Source organism: Mustela lutreola, chromosome 13 (genome assembly GCF_030435805.1).
Source record: "Mustela lutreola isolate mMusLut2 chromosome 13, mMusLut2.pri, whole genome shotgun sequence".
Classification (NCBI taxonomy): domain Eukaryota; kingdom Metazoa; phylum Chordata; class Mammalia; order Carnivora; family Mustelidae; genus Mustela; species Mustela lutreola.
Window position 1 is genome coordinate 13,866,017 of NC_081302.1, and position 27,959 is coordinate 13,893,975.

Below are 27,959 nucleotides of genomic sequence, written 5' to 3' on the forward strand. Positions count from 1 at the left end.
ACATTCATATGCAATTCTTTGTGTGCACGTGCTTTTTTTCCTCTCTTGTGTAGATTCCTAGACATGGAACTTTGAACTACCAGACTGTGTGGTAAGGATATAGTCAACTTTTTAGGAAACTCTCAAAATGTTTTCCAAAGTAGAGGTACCGTTGTATATCTCTGGCCAGAAATATACGTAACAAATATGTCTTCTGTGTCTACTGAGATGGCCATTGTGGTTTCTGTTCTTTATCTTTATCCCATTAATTAATGGGTTCTTTATCCCATTCATATAGTTATTCAGTTAGTTGGTTTTCAGCTGTAACACCAAGTTTGCCCTCCTAAAGCAAATCTCACATGCTCATGGCATAGCATCCTTTTGATATACCACGAATTCGTTTTGCTAGTATTTTGTTAAGGAGTTTTGCATCTATATTTTTGAGGGATATCCATCTATAGTTTTCTTTTCTTGTGATATTTTTGTCTGACTTTGGTACCAGGGTAATTCTGGCCTGAAAAAAAAATGAGATGAAAAATGTTTCTTTTCATCTATTTTATGAGTCTGTAAAAATTGTTTTCACTTTAGGCATTGATAGAATGCACTATTGAGGACAGGAGAGGCAGGACTTTGTGGGAAGATTTTAAATTACTAATTAAATTTCTTTGCTTGTTCTCATCGTTTCCAACTTTCTATTTCTTCTTGAGTAAATTTTGGTAATTTATAAACATAATTTTCTAATTTACTCTTTATTATTTCCTTCCTTCTGCTTATTCTACATTAGTTTACTTTTCTTTTTCTATTTTTTTTAATTTTTTTAAAGATGGAAGCTTAGATTGTTGGGATTGAAAACTTTCTTCTTTGGTGGTATAAGCATCTAGAATTATAAATTTCCTTCTAAGCATTGCCTTAGTTGCATTCCACAATTTCTACCTACTTTGTTTTGGTTTTCATTCAACTCAAAATAATTTTTTATTCCCCTTTTGGTTTCTTTTTTGACCCGTGGGTTATTCAGAAGTATATTAGTACCCAAATATTTGGCACACTTCTGTCATGGATATCAAATTTAATTTTGTTGTGGTCAGAAAATACGCTTTGCATGATTTCAATTTTTAAAAATCATACTGAGAATTACTGCACGGCCCAGCATATAGTCTATGCTATAGAATATTCCATTCCAAAAATGTGTGTTCTATAGTTCTTGAGTGAAATGTGCTACAGTATCAGTTAAGTAACATTGGTTGATAATGTCATTCAGTCTTTTATACCTTTGTTGATTTTCTGTTATGTTATATTGATTATTGAGTGGAGTACTGAAATCTCTAACAATTTTTTAATTGTGTATTTCTCCTCTCAAATCTGTTATTTTTTTTGCTTTAAGTATTGGAGGTCTCTGTTATTAGGTGTATACACATTTATAATGATTGTATATTTCTAATACACTGACCCTTTTAACATTATGAAATGTCTTCCTTTGTTTCTAATGATACTTATTATATTGAGGTTTACTTTGTTTGATATTAATATAACTACTCCAAATCCATTATGGTTACTTGTCTCATGGTATATCTTTTTCCAGCCTTTTTACTTTCAAGCTCTTTGTGTCTGCATCTAAGTTCTGTTTTTTCTAGACAGTACATAGTAACCACAAAACACCAAAGAAGCTGTGACTTTTTCCCTCCTTAATTAACACTCTAAGGATTTAAATTACAAAGCTAATGAAGACATCCTCCACCTTAACCAAACAGTTGTGAGAATAGGTAATGAGATAAAGAAGTTTTAACAACCTATTCTTTGGAAATTTTGGATAGCTTTTCTTTTAGGTTTTATCTCTGCAATTTGGAATTAAATGTTTAACTTCTCTGGGAGAGCACAGTTAAATGATTTTTAGTTTCTCAGTCACTTTATCTTCTTTCACTGTGGTTTTAATGATTCCAGATACCCTATTAGTTCTAAGGATACAAGGAAAACTTAAAGTTTCACTATTCATATCATAATAGTCCTTCACTGAAACTAAAGGAGAATGCACTTTTTTCTTACTGTTCACAAAACTGTGAACCAGGTCAGTGACTGATATACCAACAAAGCAGGTATGTGACATTTTACCCTCAACAATTTCATGACTCTGTTGGACACTGCACCTATGAGTAATGACTCATTGCTTCTTTTCAGCAACTTCATGTGGATATTTCATCTTCTCCTTGCTCACCAATAAAATGTACTCTTTTTCCAAAGTCTGTGTTTTCAAAACATTTGTAATGATAGATTGCATTCACTATGAATACAATTGCATCCAATTCCAGTCTTTTGATTTCAGGAAATGCACTGTTTCCATGTCATTTAGATTATTATTTCCACTGGCTAACATGCAACAAACAGGACACTATGTTGACTAAAATGTCACAGGACTGGGACTAGTGGCTCTGAATAAATCCGTATTTCCCTGGAGCTTAGGAATGTAGGTCTGGGAACTATGCAAGGAGCTAAGTGTGAGCACCAACACCTTGGACTGAGCAAAGGCAGACACATCTTTGTTGTTGTCTACTTTGGGAAGGCTGAAGATGTCAAGGTCATCATGTCTCCTGCAGGCCATTCTAAAATGTCTAAGAGGACCATCCTTCTGCAATGTCATTGCTGAAATTGCTAGTGTCCAAGCAATGCATAATTATCTGACTCCAACCATAGTAAATTTATGGGCTGTTTTATTCTCATCATTTTCCCAGGTCTTTGAATTTATGCCTGAGACACCTTCATTGATTTTTGCAATCTAGGTGAGCAAGTCTGCCTGCCATGTCTCATCAGGTGATGACAAGGAACACAGAGGAAGTACTTCTTGAAATTTTGAAATCATTTATTTGATTAACCCAACAGTTACTGATTTAGGATGGTGCCAATTTTGGAGATAAGACAGGTACTTAATGTTTAAAAGATTACTATAAAGTTACTAAAGATTGGAGGTCTCTTCTAAATTAGAATCTTGTCCCAGGTAAGGTCCATTTTCTCATGAACAAGCTCAAATGACTTTATGTTTGTCAAATAAGATAAAATGATATAATGCTTGTCAAGCTTTTATTATTTATCAATAACAAAAGATGTTTTTATAATAATTTATAATTTACAAAGCATTCCCATGTCCATTAATGTGCTATATTCTTGTTGTAATTCTGAAAAGTAGGTATTATTGTGCCAAAATTATAGCTGAGACTTAATAAAATGGCAGAATTTTCACTGGAATTCAGTTCTTTTGATGTGATGTTAACGCACTTCACAGTATACAATAGAGCTTGTTTTCATTAAAAATTTAATTGTCTTGATGTTCTTACAGCTTTTGTATGGAATAAAGATTCATAATAATTTTGTATATGTAAGAGAGAAAATAAATTTAATAAGTGAATTCATAAGCCATAGGGATTAAGTAAATTTTAGTGCATCTATAAATTAAATCCTGTCTATTCATTGAAAGGACATTATGTTGAATATTTATTATCATAAAAATATAACCATGATATACTAAGTAGAAAAGAAATTTGCAGAAGACTATGTGTCCAGAAATAGATGCACACACATACAGTCAATTGGTTTATGACAAAGATGCCACTAAAAATCAGTAGGAAAAAATTATTTTCATGAAGTGGCTTTAGAGAAATTAGGTATCTATATGAGGGAAAAAAATGACCCTTGCCTCATTATTTCACACCATATTCAAAAACTAACATGAAATGGCCCAAGAAACAAAATGTGAAAAAAAAAATTTTTTTTCCTAAAGAAAACAGAGTGTCTTCACACCTTAGGGTAGAAAATAATTCCTTAATTAGTAAACAAAAGCAATATACATCAAATTTAAGAGCTAATTTATCAAAATATACCAGGAAGAGAATGAAAAATCCAAGAGGAAGAGAAGATATTTCTAATACAAATATCCAACAAAAAGCTTAGATTAGTATATCTCAGAAACTCCTACAAACTAGTAAAAGAAAGATAATTCTACATTTTTTTCAGAAGGGAGAGGGGTACAGAGAGAGAATTCTTTTTTTAAAAAAAATACTTTATATATTTATTTGACAGACAAAGATCACAAGTAGGCAGAGAGGCAGGCAGAGAGAGAGGAAGGGAAGCAGGCTCCCTACTGAGTAGAGACCCTGATGTGGGACTCGATCCCAGGACCCTGGGATCGTGACCTGAGCCGAAGGCAGAGGCTTTAACCCACTGAGCCACCCAGGCACCCCAGAGAGAGAATTCTGAGGAGGTTCCACACCCAGAATGGAGCCCAATGAGGGCTCGATCTCATGACCCTGAGATTATGACTTGATCCTAAATCAAGAGTTGGATGCTCAACCGACTGAGTCACCCAGATGCCCTGTAAACTTACTTTTTAAATTGGACAAATATACAACATTCAGGCACTATACAAAAGAGAATATCCATATAACAAATTAGCAAAAACCAATATAATTAATCATTAGTGAAATGAAAATTAAACATTCCTTTTAGCATAGCTAAATCCAGAAGACTGATAATATCACTTGTTGGGAAGAATGTGGAGAAACTGGAACATTCATATCTTCCTTGAGGAAGCCAAACTGGTGGCAAACAAATTTGAAAAACTGTTTGCTATTATTATTGTATGACCCAACAGTCACACTCCTAGGCATAGTCCTAAGAGAAACAAATGCATACATCCATCAAAAGACATGTGCAGGAATATTCAGAAAATTCTTGTTCATAATAGCCAGAAACTGGAAACAACCCAAATGTTTATCAGCAGAAGAACACATAAAGAAATTGTGACATAAAATAGAACAGTAGACAGAATTAAAAATTAAACAAGTTAACAATACATAAAATAATGTGAATAAATCTCATAAGACATCATGTTGAGGAGCCAGAGACACACAAAAAGTTCACACAGTGTTATTTCATTTTTATAAACATCAGTAATAAGGCATGATTCATCAATGGTGACAGAAGTAAAAAATCATTGCTACCTCTAGGGGGAAGTGTATAAACTGAACATTCTAGAATGCCAGGAATGTTCTTAATCTTGTTGTGGGTGACAGTTACATGCAACTGCAAATTCAGACGTTGCTTCAGTTTGGATGGGTTTCTTTATGGCCACTCTCTTAATTGTTTTATTAAAGCCTGAGTTCAAATACTGGTCATGGTGCGTTCCTCCTTCTTCACAATTGTCTGGATGGTAACTTTGAATACTGAATTCACCCTTGTTAAAACAGAATTCTGGAAAAGACACCTCCTTCCTTCTCTCTCCACTTCTTCCACGTCTACTGCCATGTACGATTCTGAGAGACTCTACTGAACACTTCTGGTGACAGCATGACCACAGCCAGGCAGCTACTTCTCAAAAGTTCCTTCTGCAAAAGTTGCCAATAGCATCTCTAAACCACCAGCACTCACACCAGAGCACTTTTCAGACTCACCCAAAAATTTCTTTTGGAACAATGATGACAAGATATACTTTTGCATTCTTGTCCTAGTACCCTTCTGTTCCATCTTAAAAGTGAATGAGTTCTAGATGTCTTTCTCTTTTTAAAATTATCCTTGTTATACTTATAGTTTTGCTTTGCAATAGATAAAAATAAGAAAAGAATATCTCTTTTTGCTTATACTGAATCAATATGAGAGCTGGCCGAATTTTACCTTTCTTCTTTTCTTGCTTTGCTATGTGAAGCATGTTCCAGAAAAACAAATAAACAAAATAAAGCAAAACCAAAAAAACGGCCATAGAGACACAGGCATTCTCTCTCTTTTACACACACACAGAGAGATACACACACACCATTAAAGTCAGAGTAATCCACTTAACTCTAACACATCTAGGTTTTGTCAACTAGCATCCAGTGTAGAGGCATCCCAAAATGGCTTTAGAGCAACAGTGACACTGTTTTAGATATAATCTATATAAATTCAGTCATTTGACTATGAGATTTAAGATTTAAAATCCACCTAAATCTTGAACTCAAGCACATCAACCCTAGTTTAACAGTATAGCCTGTTTGTTGAAGGACCCAACCAGCACCCCTCTTATGCCCCTCTTTCTCCTGTTCTGTGGAATGGCTCAGAGTGGAGCACTGATCAAAAGAAGAAACATTTATGGTAGCCCTTATTTTAAGCCCAGAGGCTTGGCCCCAAACACACCTCTTTCATACCATCATATTTCAGTTTCATCTAGGTTCCTGACCCTTATTCTAGTCCCAAAGTGAGTAGAAGTTTGAAATAGGATTGAGGATGAGTTCCAACAATGTATTTTTGGCCTATCTTTTGAAGATCAGTTCACTATCTAATAACTTACAGATCTGAACTTTTGATCTGTGATAGGAATAAAATGAGGTTTCCCTTAATAAATGAAAGGGCATGTGATATAATTGGGATATTGGAAAGTATCCTGAGAAATCATGGATGGAAAACATGAATGGAGAATAAATTACTAATTGCATTAGTGGTCTGCTCTGCTCAGCTCAGTGTATAACTTTTAACTATACCTGGTATCTCTAATTTATTTTTCCTGCTTTTTAAAAAATCACATGGATTATTTTTAATAATGCTTTTTCAAAGGTAGACCAAAGATGATCTTCATAATTCTCTCAGGTTATGAACAAAGGCACAGAAATAGGAGTCTAAATTGGAAGTTCTGGAGAGGATTCTATCTATTGCTATGTTTTATATATTATCTAATTTCCTCTTGGCAACCACAGATTCTGAATTGTAATTGTGGTAATCATAATAACAATGAAACTGAATGACATCTTTTACTAGCATGAACTATGCTCAGCCCACTCCTTTGTTCCTGAGATGTGGTATCTCCTTCCAGAAATCTGTAGAAAGCCCTGAACAGCATGATAGAAGGCTGACAAGTAAACAAGTGTTAGAAGACACATCTTTACTTTCTATCATCATATTGCTTCTCTCTCCTTTCCCAGCCATCCTCACCCAATTCCCAGGACCAAGATGTGCATGTGGCACGTATGGAAGGGACAAGATCTGTGTGTGCTTGGTAGAGTTTCATTTTACTCTGTATCCATAATGCCTGGTTTTTCTCGGCACCAGCAATGATACTCTTCAGTGCATACAATCAGTATTTTCTTCCTGGAGACATCTCATTACTGACATAACAGACAGTCTTCCAACAATCTTGTAAATGAAAGGACTAGGTTGGTTTTTGTTGTTGTTGTTGTTGTTTAATAGACTTCCAAGAAGACTAACAATTTTGCAATAGATGTGAATGACGAAAACCTAAACAAAAAATCAGCAAGCCTCTCTTTGGCAGCCCATTTAGAAGTTTCAAGTAAGAACTCCATGATGTTTTGAACATCAATAATGATGTTTTCTAATGCATTCACCCCCCTGGAGATAAGCAGTCATCTCGTGTGTTCTAAAGACTTTGGTATTCCCTATTGAACTAGACTTTGAAGTGCATTTTCTAACACATCCTCAATGTCCCCTGATTTAGCCCCCTCAAGGAAGGTGGATGACCCAACCACTCTCAAGGTTTCAGTTTCTCCAGACCCTGTCATTGTAAGTGTGTTAGATTAAGGAATTTAGTTGCATTGAAAAGCATAAAGTAAGGAACTAAGATGCTCATTTTACTCTTCCCTTACAGATACTGGCACAGAGAAAATATAAATTTAACAGTGTCCTAAGGGCTCAGGTGAGCTTTTACCTCACTTATAAACACCCTAAAAATAACAAAAATTACTGGTAAGCCAGACAACTCGGCCAAGAAGTTCCTTCTTCGACATTTTGTAATGTAAATTCTCTAAGGGAAAAATTGGCACTGCCCTTGTCAAATTAAATAATCGCTTCAGACACGTTAACTCCAGGCTGTTTTCTAATAACGATGGGTTGAGGAACAGGCACATCTAGTATGTGTAAAAGAGATAAAGCGGGAATGTGTTCTTACACTCATAATTAAAAAATGAACCATAGAGAGTATCATTGATTATAGATTTCCTTTGTTTCAATCAGAATATTTATTTTTTGCAAGTGGTGATTTTAAATGCAAAAATTTCAAAGGATTTTATGCATTGCCTAAATTCAGCCTCAGTTTCTTTGGGAAAGGTTGAAGGTAACAAGTGGACACATGCCACGCATAGACAATTGGGTTCTTCCAACCTTCTTGGTTCAAGACCAGGATGAGTAATGAAGTGAAGATCTCCTGCCTTAACATTTACCTCAGAAAAGATTTTAAGAAACACTAGACCCCAAATAGTATTGACATTTTAAAAAAATATGTTTTTTAAAAAGCATTTCTATTTTCTTGCACAGCAGTCAACCATGGGAATCTGATTGTCAAACCATTGGTGATTATTATAATGTGATTTGAACTTTGTGATACCATAAGAAAATCCTCCTTACTTCCTCTAGCAGTGCTGCTTGTTTTATGGCATTTCTAAAGAGCTACCAAATATGAGATCAAACATGGCCAGCAAGGCCTCCTGAAATTCAGTTTTAGAGTAATCAAGAGTCCTATTGCTTGCTGACTGCAGCAGTATTTTCAGAACCCATAGCCCACAAAGGTCTTCAAAGACTAGAGGCATAATTCACAGGTTGCTAATTATGTGTTTGAATTCCATCTTCCTTCCAAAGAAGCAAACAAAAAAATATTTCTAACGCAGTGTACAATAAGAACAAATGGTGAGATGCTTTCAATCCATAAGCCTATATATCAACAATTCCATAGAAGGTGACAACGGTTACTTTAACCATCAGAATGTTTTCTTGTGTGTACCAAGTACATCAAAGCAGAGCCACATCTTAAGGAACCAGAAGGCAAGAGGTAGGTGGGCAGACAGAAAGGGAAGGAAAGGAGAGGAGGACAGGAGGGAAGGAAGAGAAAGGGATGCTGAAAAGCAAAGACAATATGTGTTTGTGCATCTCTTCCTGGACCTCAGACTACAGATGGGGATTCACTGATGTGACTGGCAGGGAGTGAATTATCTATATTTGAATGGGGGGGGGGGTCAGGTGGAGGGATGGATTTACACTCCGGGAAATCCATTTTTCATACAGAAGAGTCATCTAGCATGCCCTGTTACTACATTTGCCAGTGTTCCAAAAGGCGTAAACTCTTCTTGGAGGGATGATGGCTCCCTGAGATGAACAGAGAGTCAGGAATTAATAAGAGGGTTGGCCCGACAGACACAGTGTCAGAACATGAGGGACAAAGGGACAAGGTCAGGAACTGGAAAAGCACCATTATTTCTGGCTCCCATCGGGAAACTTATGAGATACTCTCACAGCTCATAGCATGTTCCTGTGTCAAGAGGTATCCAGGTGGCTTGTGCCAACACCACCCAGGTGTCACCACTTTCACTCATGTGACCCATGTTCTGCACTAGACAGCCGTGAGACCATGATATTCTGACCTGTACTTCCTGTTAGATAACTTTTGAGTTTCTTGATACATTTAGCCCAAGGGAAGGCAATGGCCTTGAATTTCCGTTATGTACTAGGCACTGCATACCGAATTTTATATATATACATACATGCTTATGTGTGCATATACATAGAGATGGGTTTCTATATGTATCTATGCAGAAAGACTGTACTATTTGTATTACATAAAATAGTAGAGATTTAATACAGTTTAATATATACACATACACATGTATACACACACACACACACATATATATTTACTATACAGCACACATACACCAGATATATAGTAGAAACTTAATATGGTATTTTTATACATATACAGATGTATGCATATATATATATGTTTATTTATAGAATTATTTTGTGACTGCATTATATATGATAGAATTTAATGTAGTTTATATGTCTGAGACAATATACCTGAGACTATATACCACGTATTAAACTTTCACAGATCTGATATTTGTCATGACAATTAACATACAAGTTCAAATTACCTGTTCCACATTCTGCATTCATTCATTCCACACTTACTGAAGGCTTTCCTATGAGCAGAGAACTGGGCCAAATACTGTGGGGGTAGAGCACCAAAGAGAATGTGGTTCCTGTGGTCCAAATGAGCTTCAAGCCACATGAGGGAAAAGGCATGTCAGTAACTCATTGAATACAGAACAGTATGAAACAGGTACCTCAATGCACACAAAGCCAGATGCTGAGAATGTCCAAAGGGAGAAGAGGTTGTTAGAATTTGGTCAGAGAGTGGGAAAGAGACAGGGAAATGTTTCTTGAAGTAGACACTTTTGAACTCATTTGAGTGGCCAAAGAAGGAATAAGAGTTCTACAAGCCCATAGAGGAATGTGAGCCCGAGGTAAGGAGGGTATGGCATGCTCAGGGATAACAAGTAGATTCACTTTCCAGAGAGGAGAGTGCAACAAGGGAGCAAAAGCAATGGTAACAGGAGGGACAAAATTATACACTGGTGTGGATGCCATGGTAAGTCTATAGCAGAAGATGGGGTCGTCATGGATATGGTTAGGACTGATAATGTGGAAGGTGAGGCATTTCAACTATGTATTAAAAGATAAATATGATTTCTATAGTCAGAGGTGTGATGAAAAAGAACACCCCAGAAAGAGAGGATTGCTTTAGGAAGGGGGCAGAGATAAGAACATAAAATGTAGACTTAAGGAATGGTACATGTATGATAAACCTTTGCTCATTCCTGGCACATACTTCAGGTCAATAAAAATTTGTTAAATGAGTGAATAAATGATTGATTATAGGAAAGTAAGGCAAAAAGAAATTTCAAAATCTAGGTTGGAGCCAAACCTTGAATTCTAAACTAACAAGTCAGGCCCTTATCCAGTAGCAATTGAGGAGACACTAAAGAATTTTAAAAGGAAAGAGGGACAGAATTGACACCCTGATCTGGAAGATCCATCTGGTATTGAGGTAGAGGTTGGGTTGGAGAGCAGTGCTCATGAAGAACAGGCTATTCCTGTATCACCAAATCACATTTGCAGGGATTTAGGTAGCAGTAGGAAAGTAAAGTCAGAATGAATGGAAGAAACATCAGAAAGACAGAACCATCTACCTCTATTCCGTAGCTCGATCAGACGACCCACCCACCCATAGCAGGGTTTGCAGGCCCGTAGAAATACGCCCAGAGGCCTACTTGTAACTGTTGTGGTCTTCACACCTTGCTTCCCCTACTGCATCATCATCGAATTCCACCTTCTGATCCTTTAGATCTGTTACCTGTTTCCAGGGAAGTTCCATATGCCTCTTGGACTTAAAGTAAGTTCTAATTTCCGATTTGATATTCAGCACTCATTCTTGTACTCTTTCTGTACCTAATTATTTCAGATAAACATAGCCCTCAGGCCAGCCTCAAGTTTCTGGACCAAAACCCTACAGGTGGCCCACTCCTTTAAAACCCATCCTATTCTTTGAGCCCTCACCTTTGAGTCCTCACCAAGGAAGGACTTCTAAAAGGATGGATTTCAGTATATATTGAAGTGGGAAGGAAATAAAGGTCAAAGATGAACTGTCTTTCAAAGCAGATCATTCATTCATAGATATTAATACAGTTCCCATGGCATGCCAACCATAGCTCTTCATGCTTCACGCAAATCAGGGAAGCAAATGGACAAACTCCTACTCTCATGTAGCTTGACCTCTAGGTGGGGGAGATAAACAATGAACAATCAGTATCATAAAAATAGAAATGATGTACCATGTTTGAAGATGTTAAAGTAGAGCACGAGATGGGGAGACCAGCACTGAGGGAAGAGGTGGGACAGGACACTATATTGAATAAGGTTGTCAAGGTTGACCTCATTGAAGAGGGGTGAGATGAACAAAGCCACGAAAGAGACGGAAGAATTTAGAGACGTTAGAATTTAGCCTCGCTTTTACCTGGGGGAAAAACATTCCAGGCAGGAAGAATAACGGAAACATATGTAGCAAGCTCAATGACAATAAGAATGTCGGTGTACCTAACTTCAGAGTAAGCAGGAGGGGGTAGAGTAGGAAATGAAATCACAGTAAATCTGGGGTAAATCTTAAATGGCTTTTACAGGCCATCATAAGAACTTTGGCTTTCCCTCTGAATAAAATCGGAGCCACTGGAGCATTAGAGTCAAAGAATAACAAGATCTGGCTTACATTTTTAAGCCCTTGGTGTGCCCCGGGGAAAATTATAAAGGTGCAAGGATAGACTAGGGAGATCCTTGAGGAGGGCACGACAGGAATCCAAATGAGACACAACAATGTTCACACCTGGATACCGAAAAGGAGGTGGTCAGAAGTGAGCAGGATAGATTTTCATGGTGGAACCAATGGGATTTCCTCCTGACAAATTAAATAGGGAGTGTGAAAGAAAGAGAAGAGTCAGGGTTTTTGTTGTTGTTGTTCGTTTTGGGGTTTTTTGCTTTGTTTTGTTTTTTTTTGGCCTTGACAACTAGAAGGATAGAGTTGCCATAAACCAATATAGAGAGGACTGAGGTTGAAGAGATGTGTACGTGCAGTTCAGTGCATATGAAGCTCAAAATGTCTATCAGCTATCCAAGCGGCCATGTTCAATGGGCAATGGTATGTAGGGGTCTGCAGAGAGGTGTGCGATGGAGACATAACTGGGGATGTTCTCAACATATAATCTGCATAAAGCCATGAGACAGGATGAAATTAGCAAAGGATCAAGTACAGACAAGACAGAGAAAAGAAGAGGACCAAGGACTGGGTCCAGAGGCAATCAACATTAAGAAATGAGGCGGAATAACGGTGCTGTCCCCAAGGCAACAAGAGATAATCTGAGTATGGCAAGACAGCTAGCTTGATAAATGAATTCTACTTTCTACATGTTGTGTTTGAAGTGAAATTATGAAAGTCAGGTGACAGCTAATGGTACTCTAGTAAATATTTAAAAAATGGACTTCAGGGGAAGGGAATGGAATTTGTAGACTTTGCCAGTTTCCCTGGTTTATAAGCTCCCATCACTGCCAAGTTCGGACTACCAACTTGAAGCCACTGCATTTTAGTGCTGGTGGAAATATATGACTAAGACCCAAAACAAAAGTTTGGCAAGTTTTTGATTTGAGAAATCATCTCGAAGGAGGGAACAATTAAAGTCACAGGAAAGGATGAACTCTTCAGAGGACAAATTGTGATAAACAGGAGAAAACTAAAGGCAAAATGTGGGTAAATATCCATATTAAAAGGACATGAGAGATTTCCAAGTGAAGAAAGAACAAAAAGCTAAATTCCAGAATGGTTTTATAAACTGGGATCATTTTGCTACTGTTTTATTTTTTCTTTCCTTTTTTTCCCTTAGTAGCTGAAAGTATATCAGACTCAGTAAGAATTTTTTTCTTTTAGCTCCTGAGAGAATGGGCAAAACAAATTATTTTCCAAATCTATATAAGAATTTTAGTATAAACTTGTTTACAAATAATTTTTAACCACTTTCAGCTCCCCTTAAAATGTAATGTCATCAGGAGACCTGCATACTCCAACACATACACCATTTAGAATTTCTAAATAGTTGATGTGGTTTTTCAGACACGGTCAAGAAAAAATTTTTTTAAGCCAACTGACATTTGGTACAAGGTATTGCACTTAACAGCCAAGAGCCTGGCTACACTGATTAATACTAAGAAAAGCCATTAGGAAACAGAGGTGTCTAGACAGTTTGCTTTTTTTGTGTGCAACCTAGCTTCACTGATGGAGAAGAGAATAAAAAGAGTATAGTTAGAAAAATGGTGGCAGCAGACCTCTTTTATACAAGATTGCTATAAACTTTCAACTTGTAAGAATGTGATATATGCAAAGTTTAATAAAGGGAAGCACAATTAAAAAAAAAAAAAGAGTATAGTTAATTCATAGTCATTTAGATACAAGTCATGCTATGTATCCATAGCATGACTTGTATCTAAATGACTAGACATGTTATGACAATCAGATACACGATACAACTTTTTAAAAGCTCTATGTACCTTTGAAGTAAAGTTCATATGTGTGCTGATAACATTTCAAGAATTTTTGGAGACAATCTCATTGTTCTCAGAAATATATTTATAATTGTCAAATCATGTATTCTAATTTTTTCATTTGAAAAACATGAACACTGTTAGCAGATTTGCTTTGGGCTAAATTAAATTTAGATGCCACCCCCAGTATCTGCTGGATGGTAGAGAGAAGCCTACTAAATCTAAAGATTCCTTGTGGGAAATGCACTAAAAGCCTAACCCACATGCTCATTGGGTCTGCACTCTCAGGAAAGCTTAGCCAGCCCGGGCTTGCTATCATATTACAAGTTTTCCCAAATTGCAGGTGAATGTTCGTCCTAGTTCTTAGGAGCTACTCTGAATCAAAAGAGCTCTATGTTCTGAGGACATTGAAATTATGACTTGAAAAGAAAAGAAAAAAAAAAAGCCAAGTATTGCATTTTTCCTGGATTGAAAATCACACTGAAGACAGTGAACCTCTTCCAAAAGGCAAAGTTCTGCCTCACCGTTTGGGGTCCTTGTGCAATCTCCCTCAGGACCCATACACAAAATGAGGACAATACGGAGACCTGCCTGTTCACATAATTGATCCACTTTCATCCGCATAAAGGGATGAGAAAGTCTCAAATTATTAACAGTCCAGTGCTTTTACAGCTCCCACCTACCATGCACTTACCGCTTTCGGATTTCTCCTAATTGAATTACTCGGAGCAGACCAAATGACCTTAGTTGTCCAAGCACTATTTATCACATTGTATTGTAAATGAATTACATTATTGAAAGAAAATATTCTCTTGATCCATTTCCTATCTTATAGTAATTATTTCCCTGGTGTCCTAATTTTTCCATGACTTTTCTTTCAAGAAACAACTATTAACTTTCAACACAGTCAGTGACCTTGTTTGGATGACTCTGTCCCCTCAGGTGACCTTGAAGCAAAAATTATAGAAGCATCAATTGGCGAGTTCGCCAGCATTCAGCAAAGTATGAAAAGGGTAAGAGCTCTTCATTTCCCAGCACTGGCATTCATCATGGAAAGATACATAAAAGAAAGGGCAAATTCCAATGACATGCATCCAATAAATTGGAGACTCTTGTCACAGCAAACGCCAACTCAGCAGTTTATAATCACAATGCATAATATGGCTATATTACTTATTTTTTAACCCTCTAAACAGCAGCTTTTAATACTGGTCCTTCTGTGTCTTCCTCTTTATCATTGAAAATCCCAAGTACTATCAACTATGAGGTCATTTTTCTGAGTCTGTTGAATTTCATTTTGACTAGTAGAAACAGATCTCTTTTTTGTGATGGCATCCAATCAAGCACCATAGATTTTGAAGAAATCTGAAAGGTCACTTAGTTTCAAGCAGACTGTGAGCAAACTGAGCTAGAGGGGGGAAAAAAACCCACCAAATTGTTAATAAACTATTTGCATGTTCAGCAGACCCAGAACTTCTCTTAGCAATTTGCATGGCATTTGGTTTCCTTTAATCTGGTAAACGGGACTCAAATTCTTTTGCCTGAATTGGAGTTAATTCCAACAAATCAACAATCAAAACTAAAAGAGTATTTGTTCAATGTAGATTGCATTGGTGTTGACAAAGGGTCCACGCTAAGTGATGTTCTCTATTATATGCACTTAATTTTTTTTTTTTTTTTTTCAGGTAGTATGAATCCTATAACCACAGTACAAGTAATAAGGTCAAGCACACTTTTGGAGATTCCTATGCACGTTCAAGCTCTCTCACCTCTATGTGATATTTCACTCAAATTGGATTATGTAAAGTAGAATAGGAACATGGAACAAGCACTGGCTAGAAGGGATCACAGGTATGAGGTTAAGTCCAACTCTCTGACTCTTCTGAATTCTATTAGTCCCTCAAACCTCCTGGGCCTCACCTTCCTCATTCATAAAACTATTTCTTTAATCATATGATCCCACAGGTCTCTCTTGCTACAAGTAAACACCAGATTCACAGCTGGGTTTTGCTCCCTCTTCTCCCAAACCAAAACAAAGCAAAGCTAAATAAATAAATAAATAAATAAATCAGACAGAAAAAGTGGCAAAGATACAGCTGGCTCTAGTTTGTGTCTGAGATAGTGCTGAATTTCCCAGTTTTGCAGACCTGCTTCCCAAGCACTGTGAGAATATTTGCTAGCAGTGAGAAGAACCACTGGGGTAACCCTCACTCAGATGCTCAGATAATGCCCTGGACCCTAATAAACAATACATATCTTAAAAAAAATGTATCTCAAGTCTTAGATATCTGGATCTTTACACAGCACACATACTGGAATTTGAATAGTTAGTATTTCTGGTACAGGACTGGTTCAGGTTCAAGTTATGAGGTAGAATATTTCCTCCACCTCAAATAGAGTCTTCTTTGAGATCCTCCTTCAAATAATTACTATTTATGGAAGAACATCATTTCTGCAGCTAGATCCATTGAGGAAAATCATTTCCGGAGATTTGTTTTTCTGAAACATTGTCTATTTGCTATACCAACAAGAGGACAAGGGGGTTTGACAACTTTGGTTTTCTGAGTAAGATACATTCTGATCCTAAGGTACAGCCATGGGTTTCTGCTATTGATTTTCACATCCAATTTTGAGTTTGCCGGCTGCATGTTATGAAGCCAGTCCTTACTACATCCCCCACACCCCAAGAATGTCAATCGCTTTTCCAGGCTGTTTCTACTCCCTGTGCTCCACACCCCTGAAGCAGTGCCCTAATCATCTCACAGGAGCCCTGGCTGATCTCCATGCCCACGGGTAGAGTCAGACTCCAAACTAGACCCATTAACAAGACTAAGGTCTCCTGCCCATAAGATGCTATTTCAGGCATCTCAAGGGCTTCCCTGCCTTAAAAACAAAATTCCACTTTTCTACCTGATGCTTCAAATTTCTTTAAGAGAATATAGACATGCTTTGACTCAGTACACAGTTTCCTGGGAGAGGAACCATATGATCTGAAATCTAGATGATTGATTATTCTAACAAAATTGATTAATATCAACCCCCTTCCCAAGGATGCCACTGTAATGGGGGAGCCACACTGGCTGATGAAATGGGAAAAGTAAAGCAAAAGGAGGTGGAAGACACCAAATATTTTGCTTCCTTTTTGCTTCAGTATGATTTCTAATATGAGAATAATGTTCACCTCATGAGATTCTTCTGCTAATTGATAACAATAAACAAACGCCATTTACTGAGTCACTTAGTAGTGAGAGGTCACATCCATGAAAATGCTGTTGAGCTCCAAAAAATCCCACTTCCATAAAAGCAATGAGAACACTGGCAAATATTATCAGAATTTACTTCTTTATAACCAAATATTAGCTGAAGGCTCACATAAATTCATAAAACTTTTTGTTGTTGTTAAAGGATACATCTTGTTAAGAAGAGCAAGCTTCATGGTGTTTTAACTTCCACCCCCTACCCCTAAATTTGTAGCACTCTTGAAAACTGAAAGCCACTATCACTGCTAAAACCAGTAGTCCACAGCCCTCCCAAGGGGCAGAATGGAGTTGGAGCTTCTTCAAAGCCCCATTCCTAGAAACTGATCATTTTTGACCTGTCTAGTGGTTCCTCAGAAGACCCTCTTTGCATGGCTATCTTTATATGACATGACTTACAGCTCAGCTAGTGTGAAAAGCCTTTGTTCCACTACTATAGTAGCGAGGATTATATGACTTCTGTAAGATGGAATAAATCAAGAAATAAAGGTGGCAGCTAAACTTGATGTCCTACTCATGTCTGAGGTCCCAGCCTAATTGCTGCCTCACTTGATTGCTCCCACCCAATCTATACAAGGTCCCTCCTGTAATTGACTCTCATAGCATCCTATTCTCTTTCTTTGTAGAAATTTTCACAATGTGAAATTATATATTTCTGGGTCTGATGATGGACACGTGGATAACATAACTAGCGTAAACAACCTGTTTGTTTGCCTGAGACTTTCCCAGGGTTAACACTGATAGTCCCAAGTACTGGGAATCCTCTCAGCCCTGGGGAAGCCAGGGTGATTGGTCACACTAAGGAATAAAGAAGCTATAAGTGTTTTCTTGTTGATGTCACACAAGAAGGCATTCCTTCCATAAGTGATCAGAGCTATCACCAAGACATGAGTGCCAGAGACAACCCTCTTTCCCCTGACAATCTTAAGTGACTAGTAAACCACAGAAGCATCTCTGTGTCTCTACCCACTACAAGGCACCCTTCTCAGTCACCATGGACACACAGAGACTAAATAGAGATGGGATTTCAATCCAGGCTTTGGACAAAACCAAGAAATTCTGCAAGAAGGAACTACCATTCTGGGTACAATTATTATTTGTTTACTTGTTTATTCTCCTTCTTGGAAACTATTTACTCCATAAGAGCACAGGGCTCACATTTTTGTTCACCATTGAATAACCACCATGTAGCTAATGACTGGCACCTGGTGAGTAGTCTACACATATTTGAAATAGGGACCAGGTAACTTCTAAAGCCTTGCTCTTAATCACCATTTATTACCTGCTTTGATGTAATACTTTAATTCTCCTGCCTTAACAGTAACACAAGCTAATAGTGTGAACTACTCACAAGGAGTTCAGGCATGATGTTATCATAATCAATTAGCAGAACAAGATTTTGGGGCAACTATTCCCATTTTCAGAGATGGAAACTGAAGAAAAGAGAGATTATAAATAATCTGTCCAAGACCTCAAAGTTAATTCATATTTGTTCCACAAATGTGTATTATAATTTTCCAACTCCATCATGCTTGTGGCAAGAAATATTTCTTTATCCACACAGTGTAAAGAACAAAATATCAGGTGCTTCACAAATTCCTTATATAGAACACTTCTCCATGCTTCTAACATTGTTTATCATACCAATCTGGTAAACTGTACCTTTTTGTTTTTTACATCTGGCATAAAGGCAACCTCAGTGGGGCCCCCTCTCATTAATAAAGCTCAGGTTAACAAAGAGTTATATAAGGCTATAGTAGTGGTAATAAAAACCTCTGAATTCCATAGGCACCAGCAAATTTTGAGGCCATAGTCGTATAATTCGCCAAAGTTGTTTCCTCTTCTAATTTCTTCCTCTTGAGATTTCTAAGGATAGACATTGCCTTGACAAAGGAAACCACTTTCATTCATTTTTTAATTTCTAACTTATCTTATTGTATTGCCTATTACCAACATGGTTCTTAAAGGTCTCCTTTCTTCCTCTTCTTCTCCTTCTCCTCCTCTTTTCTTCTTCCTCTTTTCTTTTTTTGAAAAGAATCCTCAGGTGTACATGCATGATATTTAAACTAAACTCCCTAAAACTGAACATGATTTATCTTCAAACAAAAGTAAGGAGGGAGGTGAGTTGAAATCTTCAAATATATATAGATTTATAGCTAGCTTCTACTAAATTCCTGCCCTTGTCAACTCGTTTAGAACACAATTTTCCAAATGCCACTGCTTTCTGGGATTCACGGGAGGATAAGAGAGCCCTTTCATTTCATTAGATTTGTGTCAGCTCCATTCTGAGTTTCTAGCAATGGGGACTCTTGGAAAAATATACTGAGCTCCCCTTCGGGGCTGGGCTCCTACAAGTCTGGCACCACACAGCACTGAAAGTAAATAAGATGGCTCACTTTGTGCTCCAGGCATGAGGGAGCATGAGAGACAGGACAAGAAATCCAGTTGATGTGCCCAGATCCTACCTCCAATTGCAAGCTGCTATTTTCCCAACAGTCAGAGCTGCAGCCTTGGCCAAATTGCACACTTGGAGCCAAATCCTCCCTGAGCTCCATGTAGGCAATTTCATCCAAAGTCAGTAGGTGCGGAGTGAGTCTCTAAAAGTGACATTTGGCAACAGTGGCATTTAGTTCTCTTATCGGCCACATACTTACTATGCAGCAAGTGCCTTTCCACCAATTTCTGCACAAACGTGAGCTTGTTTGCTATTATCTGATGGCAGTGCTTGAGGTACAATTTCCTCACTTTTTAAAGCTTTTTGTATTTTGCCAGTCAGGAGCACATTTTGCAAGTCTCTGGCAAACACAAGTGTACTTTCTCCTTGGCTTAAACACTTGCGGAAGCCAGATGAAAGAAACAGCTCCCCGGGAAAGCTCAGGATCTCATCAGCTTGTCGCTGAAGTAGTCCTATGCTTCCCTGGTCAGGGTTTGAAGGGATTGTGTGTCCTTAATTGAAGAAGTCAAAGTGCAGAAGAGGGTAAGTGAAGAAAATAGCTGAAGCTTCATCTCATGGAGAAGTGTTTTCTGATTCTTCTCCCCGCTCACCTTCCTCAGGCTCAGTTGGGGGTTTCCACTTCCTGTGTGCATCTCACAGCCTGTTGTGTGGGGGTGGAACTTACTAGGTACCTAGGTCTCCCATTGTCCAACATGGGCTCCCTGAGACAGGGCCAACATAGTGGGTATCTCCCTATTGTCGGCATGTAGCAAGGGGTCTGGCAGTCAGGTCAAGAAAAATGTATTCTCTCCCTGTGTTAGGATAGGAGGGGGTTGCATACGTCTACCCCTTGAGGAACTTAGGGTCTAATCAGGACATGGATGCTTAAGCATAACATTTCATGCACACTGTGAGTCGAGGTTATGTAGAGTATGACCAGGGTGTCAAGGAGAATACAACATATGTGTGTATAATCCTAGTGGTATAGTCAAGAATGCCGGAAGAGGACTGTGCCAGAGCTGAATCCTGAAATAAGTAGGAATTACATCAAGAATGAGCAGAGAGGACAGGGAGTTCCAAGCATGCACAATAGCATGATCAAAGGCAAGAGGGCAGGGAACAGCATGTGGTCTGCCCTGCAAATCTCAAGGGCTTGGCTGGGAAGAGTGGGCCATTAAAACTGGAGACAGGGGCAATGTCCAACTAACTAAGGATTTTCTTTTAATCTTATAAATTTTCAGAAAGATAGATACTGAATAATTTCAACACTGAGAAAACAGGCTCATATCTGTGTTTTAAACAGTTTGAATTGGGAATTTAATAAAGAATATGGATTTTATTTGTGCAAGACAGAAAACAAGGAGCCCAACTGGGAAACAATTTTAATCATCTTCGTGAAAAGCCAGGGGAGTCCGTATTAGGGCATTTTTATTAGGCTGGGAGTAAAGCTATTCAAGAAACATTGACAAGGAAGAATGAGAAGGATATTGTGAGTGGCCTGAGATACTCACTAGGCCTTGGGAAATGTAAGCTTGAAGCTCAGAGAAGAGTAAGAGATTAAGATTACGTTATGTGGGGTGCCTGAGTGGCTCAGTAGGTTAAGCTTCTGCCTTTGGCTCAAGTCATGATCCCAGGTCCTAGGATCGAGCCCTGCATCTGGCTCTCTGCTTAGCGGGGATCCCGCTTCCCTCTCTCTCTCTCTCTCTGCCTGCCTCTCTGTCTACTTGCGATCTCTCTCTCTCTCTCTGTCAAATAAATAAATAAAATCTTAAAAAAAAGATTACATTATGTGCCTCCAAATGTATAGGAGTCAAAATAATCCTTGAGAGTGGATGAGATTCCCCATGAAGAACTTGTTAATAGGGAAAAACAGTAGCTGGGAATCTTTGGGGGAAAATACCACTTGAGGGGAGCAGGTGCCTCTGAAGGTGATGAGACCTTTCAGAGACCTACATGTGAGAGAAGGATAGGGTGATGTCCTAGAGGCTCAGCAGTAAATATTCTCGAAGAAAATGCAGAAAACTGTCAATACCACATTGTGGTAAAGTCAACGTAAAGTAATGGTGAATAAATTTGGTAACAAAATAGTCTCTGAAGACCTTTTCTGTGGTAAAGACACTCCTATATATTGCTTACTTAATACATGAATGAATGAATGAATGAATGAGACCAAATCTCTAGATTTCTTAGAGACTCTGTTACCCTAGGATATAAAGAATGAGGCTTAATTCATTAGGTGAAGGTTGCATTTTCGAGGAGTCCAATCTCTAGCCTTATAAACCCTTACTTAGTATTGGTGACACAGAACAAGTCATTTTGTCCTTTTCTTATTGACTTTTGCTCTCCATAGGCCTTGCCACCCCACACATTAGCGATGACAGATGAGGCAAGCGCTAAGGTGGAAATACAGAATCTGGGGACATGCTCCGTTCATCACTTGTACAAACAGGACCCACTGCCACATTCTCATGTATACTTAGGGTCACAGGTCTGTGTTTGGGAACGTTGAGAACGCGATCCCACAAGGTCCAAGTTTCAACACTAGCTCGTCCATCGCCCAGCTCAGTGTCTAGAACTAAGCCCACTAAGACATCTCTGGGCTCCCAGGTTCTCCTCCTTGAATTGAAGGGACAGATTAATGGACTTCTACGTTTTCTTCCATTTTAAAGATTTTTTAGATACTCTCTCTCTCTCTCTCTCAAATGCCTTCGAAGCATACTATATTCACTCCTATGTGCTCGGCAAAGATTTCAGTCACTAATTCAGTCCCTTGAGACGGAAAGTTTTATATTTCAGCAAACGGCACTGTGTGCTGTTTGTTCCTGAACCAAGCTGAGATTTATTTTGCTTGCTGTGGTTGCTCTGCGTTTCTGCTTTCCCTGGTGTGTCTGCACATATGCCTTCACTTTATATGCCTGCCTGTCTCTTCAGAAGTCTGGGAAACACGGGTTGCTGCCCGTGCACACACGCATGCTGACTGATCCGAGGAATGGTACCGAAATCCGCTCCTCCATGTTTCACTCACTGTGAGGAAGGAGTACACTGCCAAGCCTGCAGCTTCCACTGTTAGAAGAGTGTCAGGAAAGCGAAATGAAAGAAGAAAAGAATTAGAAGAGGTTCTGATTACAAGTGTGGCTTGCAGCACAGTGAGCGTAGAAACACAAACAAATGACCTGGCTGATTTCACTGTAAATATGCCCATCTCATGATCGCACATTCCCAGATTTTTATATCTACTAACGTCTTGCCTGATGTATTCAGATGACACACCATATGGACGGAGGCAATGTTTTCCTTAATCCTTAGTGCAATGTACAGGCTGAACTATCAAAGTTCCATCGCCAACACTAACAATAAAAAGAAATGGTACTGCTGCTGAAAATCACAGTGATTTGCTTTTGGTATGGAAGCTGCTAAGGGCAGGGATCCTGTTTCTGTTATATATGGTTCTCCAAGCTCACCAGGCAGTGACTAGATAACAAAACCAGGAAGCCCATCTTCTTCCACTTACATACATCTAAGTCCTTAATGGTCGCCTAAATTCTCTGTTTTCAAGGGTTGGGGCTTTGCAACTGCTTTGCGAAGATCTTTAAAAAGACTGAATTGCAGAAAGCAAGAAACATTTTGATGTTCAGATAGCGAGTTATATTAGCTGGTATTCTGGGGCTCCCCCCAAGTACCAGTCTACTGTTCGGTATTCTTGAATTAGAAAAGCTCTCCATTATGTTCAAATGAGAGAACAGCCAATTCACTCCTATCACCTAGTCAGAGTTCTAACTTGTGTGTTATTTCCAGATCGGTCTCCACTGGTCTGGTCAAATGGCAATCCTTCCCACACTCTTTGGCAATCAGACTTCTTTGGTTTTCTTTCAAGGAGACGTTCATGAGCCCTAGAGCACTGATTCTGACTTCGCATCATGCAAGAAATGTTTAAGAAATATATGACATCTTTACTAAGTGAATTTAAATTAATTGGCTTTTTGAGGGATTTGCAATATTATCTGGAGATGTCTGGAGAAAACCTTTAGTGAATATTTTAAAAATATGATACATAACCAAAGTATACTGCAGTTAATTGTATTTTAAAAATTTTGTAACATGTCTGGGATATCAGTAGATAAGATGCTACTATGGACTGGGGCTGAAAACCAGTCCCTAATGGTAACAGAATCTTCCAACAGAATGACTTGGCAGTATGGGTTGGTGCAGAGAAGAAAAATAGAACAAATGGCTATTTCTTTTCCACACAAACAATATTGTTTACTCTTAGAACATTCTTGTTTACCTCATTAAATTTACAGCTCTTGGACAATGTCAGTGTCTTATGTTACCAGCCTTTTGAGAATGAAATTTACAGTATTCCTTGCCATTATTGCATGACAAAAACATTTATTATTGCTGTGCCCTTTGATCTAAACAGGGCCAAGGGCTGCTAAACTTTTATTTTTAGAAACAGAGAAGAATGGATAGATATGCCCAGTCACAAAGTAGAGAAAAGGCCCATAATCTACATCAGAATAAAAATACTCTGAAGAGAAGTTTGGGAAAAGATGTGCTGTTTTGTATGTGTTTTACCTTGCCCTTGAAAACCAGAGGGGCCTACCTGAAATATCACCTCCACCTCCCAGCTCATTTGATTACAACCCAGTTTTATAGACCTTTATTTCCTGGTAGGAAATTAGCAACAATCTCTATCCCGTATGCATTTGTACTCTACAATTTAGAATGTTTCTGCCTTGATTTTACATTTAAGAGTACTGAAAACTATTGATTTCTAATTATGGTGAGTTGCATTTCCAAAAAAAATGTAAAACTCAATAAAGTAATTTTCATTCATATCCCTATTCCATCAGGCCTGATTTCATCAGGCACTTTTTTCAGAAAAAGCCCATTTGGGGAGCACTTCTCATTTCTGGAAGTGTGGAAGGCTAAAGTTTTTGTTTCCCTTTGAAAGCTCCCAAAATGACTAAATAAAATCTTTTCTAATGCATAGATTTTTAAAGCCATCTTGGAACTCATGAGAAAAAAAGGAATCCCAGATAAACTGAATCCCCAAAATGAAATAAAAGCCAGCCCCAGAAAGGTAAGCCAGCATCAAAGCCTCAACTGTCCTGAGGGTATTGGCCAAATTGTGTGACCTTGACTCTCTATTTAGATGGATTGTTAGGGCATAGGAGGTAGTAAGAGATAAGAGCCAGGGTCTGCTTAGAGTGAGGAACTTAATAGAGCTCTACACAGAGCTAAAATTCCAAAGTGGAAGAGTAAACAATAAATAATTCTAACCATCAGAAAGGGAGAGTAAGGGAACTTGCCTACCATAAACTTGATACTAAGTATGAGGAAAAATAAATTTCCCTGAGAATTCATAATCACAAATCAATCCTTATGGACAATCTGGGATTTCTTGCCCACATTTATGCTTTTTATATATATTGAAAAACCACAAGCATAGAAAATATTTAAATGTACAGTCAGAGAGGTATTAATCTGGGACATCCTTTAGAGAACTCAAAATCAATGTGGAGCTCTACTAGTTCTCACAGATAATTCTAAGAAAAACAAGGGAATCACAATAAAAAGGATCATAACACATAAATGAAACAGCACACTAAGAATGAGAGATGACAGAATAATCTACAAAGGTCTCAAATACTGAATACATAATACTTTTGATATACAAAATTTTAACGTGCTCCAAGAAATAAAAGATTCAAAAACATGAAAAAATAAAATCCTTATAAAACCAATTTACTTCCAAAAATATACATTGGATTTATTAATTTTTAAAATAAAACTTAAAATGCAGTAGGATAAATTAGTAGATTCAACACAGCTGAAGAGAGTATTAATGATCTTGGAGATAAATCTGAAGTAATCAATCCAGAGAGAAAAATATTAAAAATAGAAAAAAGATGAAAAGAGATAGGATACACTGGGAAATTCTGAAGTATATTTACATGGAGTTTCATATTTTCATTTATTCATAATGAATAAAATTAGAAGGAAATGTTGGGAAAAGATAAGTAATGTTTTCAACAATTTTTGAAAGATACTAAACTCATATCCAGAAAACTTAATGATTTCCAAGCATACTAAATAAAAAGAAAACTACACCTAGACATATTGAAAGTAAAAATATATATCAATAAAGAAAAGATATTTGAAAGAATCAGAGAGAAAAAAGGGATATCATTTATAAAGGAACATTTATACCGATGACTGACTTCTTGGCACAGCAATGGGTATCAGAAAACAGAGTACAATACACTGGGACAAAGCAATCATCACCCTAGCATTGCATACCCAATATAACTAATTTTGCTAAAACAAGGGCAAAATAAGGGCATTTTCAGAGAAGTAAAACTTGCAAGGTTTCATCATACACAGACTATCCTTAACCAACACTCTAAAGGATATGCCTCAGAAAGAAAGAAATCTAGTCAGACCTAAAATGCAAGATGGGATTCTGAGCAATGTTATCAGTAAATATATGGTAAATACAAATACTGATGGATAAAACAATTTAATTTGTAAAGGCTAAAAAACTACAGAACATAAAGAATGAACAATAATAACATATAAGTTGGAAGAATAGTGATAAAGCTAAAACATTATAAGGCTATTCTATCATATGGGATGAGAGTAAAGTTATGATTAATTTTAAGCTGTGCTAATTTATGGATGCTAAATTACCTGTAGTAACCACTAAAAGGAGGCATTTTAAAACTTTTAAAATGAGTACAGAGATAAAATTCAAAAGAAAGCAAAAAATTAGAAAAAAGTGAATAACAAAGCAAAACATAAATCAAAAAAGAAGAAAAAAGGTAAAATAAAATTCCAATGAAAAAATCTATCCAGAATTGTTAAAAAGATTATTCAAGTTTATACACACACACACACACACACACACACACATGCAGACAGACACACAAACATACATACACATACACCCATTCTGAACAAATAAGGATGCAAAGGGATCAGTTAATTCAAATACAAACTCAAAATATCACAAAAAGAATAGACTTTAAGGGGAAAAAATTGTAAGCAGAGAAAAATAAGGTCTCCTCATAATGATAAAACATTTAATAAATTGATAGAACAAGCAAACAAAAAAGCCAGCATGGTGATGAAGATCTGGAGAGCATACTTGATTTAAATGGACATATATAATACAGAACATTGAAACAAACTACTTCAGAATTTATCTTCTGTTTAAGAACATGTGAACTACATCTGAAAACTGTCTATATGAAAGGCCACCGAGTACACCTCAATATTTTTCAAAAGACTGATATCAGGTAGATTGTATTCTTCAAATAGAACATAATTAGGTTAAAAGTCAAAAACAAAAGTTATGTAAGAAGGGGACAATATATTTAGAAATTTTTAAAAAGCATATGTTTCTGAAAAAACACATGAATCAGAGAAAAACTCATGATGGGAACTATTTTAATGAACTACTGAATGATAATTATAATAAATGCATATTAATATTTGTGCTGTTCAGCTAATAAGTTCAGCTAATAAGTTCTGAGGGAAATCTATACGTTTGTATGAATGTATAAAGAAGGATAAAATCTTAAAGTAAATGAGTTAAGTACCAAACTTAAACAGAAAAAGAATGATAGTATAAATCGAAATAAAGCCATGATGTAAGAATTAACAAAGAGCAATCCATAAAGAATGAGAAAACATACATACAATAGAAAGGATCAAAATGCTAAGTCAATTCTTTGAAAATATCAACTGAATAGGAAAACTGCTGGTAATGTTAATTTTAAAAAGGAGAAAGAATACAAATGAAAAATAATTGGAATGAGAAAGGAGGTATAGTTTCAGATGCAGAAGAGATTTAAATTATAATGAAAGTTATTATAAAAAAATTTATGCCAAGACATTTGAAATCACAGATGAAATGGGTAAGCTTTACAGAAGATACAACTTACCAAAATTGGCTCAAGAAGAATTAGAAAGCCTAAATAGTCATATAATCCCTAATGCAATTAAATCCATTGCTTAAAATTTTTTCACAAAGAAAATGCCAAGCCCAAATTACTTTATGGAGAAGACTATTACACACTCAATCAATAAAAAAATATATGAAACAAACAAACTCAGAGAATATAAAAAACAAACACTCTTTAACTTGCTTTATGTAGCTAATATAGCTTTAAGAAGCAAAGAAACAAACAAACAGAAAGAGTATGGAAGAATAATAGGCCAGACAAATCTTGGACATAGTTCCAAAAATCCATAAATATTAGCAAACAAAATCTAGCATTGTATTAAAAATATACTCACTGTAGCCACTTGTCTTCTTCTCATAAGTGCAAAATTGTTAGAAAATTGATTATTCTAACTCAACACATTAAAAAATTAAAGAAGAAAAGTATATGACTTTC

General features: G+C 37.1%; 1 protein-coding gene and 1 pseudogene across 1 annotated transcript in view; both read right to left on the reverse strand.

Moving 5' to 3' along the window:
• The window catches only part of HS6ST3 (heparan sulfate 6-O-sulfotransferase 3), a 643,187-nt gene that overhangs the window by 161,568 nt on the left and 453,660 nt on the right, over window positions 1-27,959 (reverse strand). The window lies entirely within an intron of this gene.
• LOC131814087 (ubiquitin-conjugating enzyme E2 variant 3-like) lies at window positions 1,856-22,771 on the reverse strand (annotated as a pseudogene).